This window comes from Pongo pygmaeus, chromosome 18, assembly GCF_028885625.2.
Source record: "Pongo pygmaeus isolate AG05252 chromosome 18, NHGRI_mPonPyg2-v2.0_pri, whole genome shotgun sequence".
Lineage (NCBI taxonomy): Eukaryota > Metazoa > Chordata > Mammalia > Primates > Hominidae > Pongo > Pongo pygmaeus.
Window position 1 is genome coordinate 14,732,360 of NC_072391.2, and position 4,529 is coordinate 14,736,888.

At 42.8% G+C, this 4,529-nt stretch overlaps 1 long non-coding RNA gene across 1 annotated transcript; it reads left to right on the forward strand.

Annotated features, from left to right (window-relative positions):
• The first annotated feature begins 1,580 nt into the window (after positions 1-1,580).
• Positions 1,581-3,770, forward strand: LOC129016242 (uncharacterized). The gene is made up of 3 exons (XR_008494746.2): positions 1,581-1,725; positions 2,172-2,325; positions 3,190-3,770. It is a non-coding gene; the product is annotated as an uncharacterized LOC129016242 (long non-coding RNA).
• Positions 3,771-4,529: the final 759 nt, after the last annotated feature.

Sequence of the window (4,529 nt, forward strand, 5' to 3'; positions counted from 1 at the left end):
ATCACAAGGTCAAGAGATTGAGACCATCCTGATCATCCTGGCCAACATGGTGGAACCCCTTTACTAAAAATACAAAAATTAGCTGGGTGTGGTGGCATGCGCCTGTAGTCCCAGCTACTCAGGAGGCTGAGGCAGGAGAATCACTTGAACCCAGGAGGCAGAAGTTGCAGTGAGCGGAGATCGTGCCACTGTACTCTAGCCTGGTGACAGAGCGAGACTCTGTCTCAAAAAAAAAAAAAAAAATGCTTTTTGCATATACATTTTATTTAAGCTGAAACTCTAAAATGAGATTATGATAGAGTTGTTAAGTCCTGGCTCCCACCTCCTCTACAGAGATAGGAAATGGAACTCAGGGATTTGCTCACAGTTACAGTAAGTGTCGGAGCAAGGGTAAAAAATCTTGTTATTCCACTTCCTTCTCTAGTGTGGTAGGCAGACTGGCTCTCCAAACACACGTAGACTCTACTAGCCTGTGGAAACTGTAAGTGATGTTACATGGCAAAAGAGATTTTGCAGGTCTGATTAAAATTATAGCCTTTAAAATAGGGAGATTATCCTGGATTTTTTTTTTTTTTTTGGTGGGTCCAATATAATTCTAGGAGCCCTTAAAAGCAGAGAACTTTCTCTGGCTGGAGTCAGAGAGATGTGGCAGAAGAGGTCAGAGAGTTCTACTTTTAGTTCTCTAAGGAATCTACCATTTGATCCAGCAATCCCACTACTGGGTATCTACCCCGAGGGAAATAAGTCATTGTACGAAAAAGATACCTGCACACTCATGTTTATAGCAGCACAATTCGCAACTGCAAAAATATGGAACCAGCCCAAATACCCATCAATCCATGAATGGATAAAGAAACTGTGGTAAATACAATGGAATACTACTCAGCTATAAAAAGGAATGAATTAATGGCATTTGCAGCAACCTGGATGGGATTGGAGACTATTATTCTAAGTAAAGTAACTCAGGAATGGAAAACCAAACATTGTATGTTCTCACTCATAAGTGGGAGCTAAGCTATGAGGATGCAAAAGCATGAGAATGATACAATGGACTCTGGGGACTCAGAGGGAAAGGGTGGGAAGGGGATGAAGGATAAAACACTACAAATTGGGTGCAGTGTACACTGCTTGGTTGATGGGTGCACCAAAATCTCACAAATCACCACTAAAGAACTTACTCATGTAACCAAACACTACCTGTTCCCCAAAAACTTACATAAATATATTTTTTCAAAATAAGAAGTCATAGAGATTCAAAGCATGAGAGGGATTTGTCCTGCTGCTGTAGAAGCGAGCCACATGGGAAGCATGAGAAAGAATGCAGGCTGCCTCTGCGAACAAAGACCAGCCCCCAGCAGGAAAGAGGCACCTCAGTCCTACAACCACAAAGAACTGAATTCAGCCGACAACTTAATTCACCCCCCAGAGCTGGTCCTGCCAACAGATTGATTTTATCCTTGTGAGACTCTAACAGAAGACACAGCTGAGCCACATGCTATCCATGGGCTTCTGACCTCCAGAACTGTGACATAACAAACGGGTGTCATCTTAAGCTAGTGTTAGTGCCACCACACTACAAGTGAATAGCAGGGCTTGGTCTAAAAATATCTCCTCCACTGACATACCACATGGGTTGATATTCCTGCTGTCAGAGGCACACCTTGAAATTAAGGTGTCTTCCTACAAAAAGTCTTGTTGCTAAGTTCAGACACTGTCTGAGATGAGGTAACGCATTAGCAGCCTATCAGTAATTACCATGCAACCAGAGGAGTTTCCCACCCTGAAATACAGAAGAGCCATGTTTTGGTGCAGAGTCCAGAAGTTCCAAACAGAGGAGAATCCTGCCCTGAAAGGGAAGCTCCAGGTAGGAGACAGAAGAGGCAAGGCCTTGAGTAGCATATAAGAGTTAAGGGCTCATTGGCAACAGGAAGGAGCATGGTCTTCATTATAATTTCATCTGGAGCTGCCATGATCTTGCAGCCAAGAGCCTTACTGCCTTTACAGCTGATGTTCCTTGTGCCAAGAATGCCTTTCTCTCAGCTCTTCTTGGGGGTGGCTCCTTCTCATCATGCAGGGTCAGCTCATCAGAAAGGCCTTCCATGACCACCTGGCTAAAGTGATGTCCTTCTCCATGACCCTGTTACTCTCTGCGATGGTCTTTGAATTTTCAGGTATTTATAATTCCTGTCCCAAATTTGGCTATAAGCTTCAAGAATACTGAGACCTGGCTTGTTTACTGAAGCATCTCTAGAGCCACAACAACGGGTGAAACACCAGGGACAGTTAGCAAATATTTGCTAAGCAAATGAAAGACTACACGACAAGGTAATGTTTGACAAATGCAATTAAAAAAAAATAAAGGATGAAATTCTGTTAGGGTGTAGAGCAGGATGGAAGAGGATTCATTGAAAAGGTCAAGGATGCTCGCATGGGAGGCAGAGTGTTTGACCCAGATGGGATTTGTTCCAGGGGAGGGGAAGCTAACACAAGCGAAGGCAAGGTCATGGGACAGTGGAGGGGGTACCCAGTCAGTGGGCGTCAATCCAGTTTGGCCAGAATGAGGATTGCATAGACAGGGTGAATATACTTTAAAGCTCACAAAGCTTAAGCTGAAGGGTTTATCACATGCTTAGGTACTGTCAAGGCCCTGGTAGCACCCTAATAAGGGTCTCACGTGATCAATGTTTCTGTAACATTTGCAAGAATAGGATAGTTCAACCGCAATCAATTAAGACTGATGTTTCCTTCCACCTCACTTCCCTTCTATTTCTCCCATCTTACTCCCTCTGTGTTGGGCAGCATTGGAATTTGTCTAAGCCTTTTTTTGGATCTATAATAGTTGAGGGAATTTGAACCCAAACATTTGGTTTGGGTTCAGTGGGATCGATTAATGCTGTTCACAGTCACTTCCTTATACAGTTAAGTAATTGCTAGCTGGCTTAATATAGAAATGGTTTCCAGAAATATGCTTACTACTCACTGGGCCAACTCACCTGGAAATAGGATGTGAAGCTTGCACTGCAGCTTGAATATTCCCAAGTATGTGGGTCATGGAGGACAAACAAGGTTTGAGATGTACAGAGCCAGAAGTTAATCTGTAGAAAATTATTGCAAAAATTTTGTATATGAAAAAAAACTTGATAGAGATTGTGATGGTTAATTTTATGTGTCAACCTGACTTGGCTTCAGAGCAAAAGAAGTGCAGGAATGGGCCCATGCTTATGGTATTCACTGGTCTTACCATGTTCTTCATGATGCTGAAGCAGCTGGCTTCATAGAATATTGTAATGGCCCTTTGAAGACTCAATTACAGCACCAGCTAAGTAGTAATACCTTGCAGGGCTGGGGCAAGTTTCTCCAGAAGGCTGAATATGCTCTGAATTAGTATCTAATTTATGGTGCTATTTCTCCCCTAGCCAGGATTCACAGATCCAGGAATCAATGGGGTGGAAATGGGAGTGGCACCACTCACCATCACCCCTAGCGACCCACTAGCAAAATGTTTGCTTCCTGTTCTTGAGACTTTATGCTTTGCTGGCCTAGAGGTCTTAGTTCCAGAAGGAAGAATGCTGCCATCAGAAGACAAAACAATGATTTCACTGAGCTGGAAGTCAAGACTGCCACCCCGCCACTTGGGGCTTTTCATGCCTTTGAGTCAACAGGTTAAGAGAGAAGAAGGAAGGAAGAGCCAATGATTAGTAACTGTGCAGAGCCAGGATCAAAAACTCAAATACCCACAGGGGCCAGGTAATAAAGCAAGTAAATGAAGGTGTTTGCAATGTTAAACTGATGGGCAGAGTTTTTACTTAAATAAATGTATGCTTCCTTAAAAAAAATATACATGGCTTCTTTGGTCTAGCTTTAATTTTCACGGGTACAAGAACGATTTCTTGGCCTTAAGGGATATGAAGACTTTGAAAACACAATGATCCTGGACTATGGATTCTCCGTGTTAGTGCTGGGGACTGGTGGGGACTGTGGTGAACTGGAGAATTATCCAGCTCCAGCTCATGATGCCAGGTGCAAATGGGCCTGGTTTTATCAGACCTGATGTCCCAAGAGAAGCCATACAGCCTGATTTTCATGTGAATTCCTAATTTCTACACATGCATTTATTTATTTACTTTAAGAATAATACGTAGCCCAGAAGATATGTCTGTGAGCCAGATACAGAACCGTGTTGGATCTAGAATTAATGAGCTCAGTGAAAATAAACAAAACTAAAATCATAAAGAGGTTGGTGATGAACACTGTGTACTTAATATATGCCAAATACTGTTCTAAATGCCTTGCCTAAATGAACTCATGTAGGCTTCACTGCAACCCTATAAAGTTAGATATTATTATTCCCTTTTTCTAATTGGGGAAACTGAGGCTCAGAGAGGCCCAAGTTCATGTAGCTATAAGCGGTGGAGCCAGGATTTACAACAAGCAGTGCAGTTCCAGAGCTTGGATTCTTCCAGAAAAGCCCTCTGGATTCCACACTCAGGAAAAGGGGTTATTATCCTAGGGACTGAGGGTGGATTTCA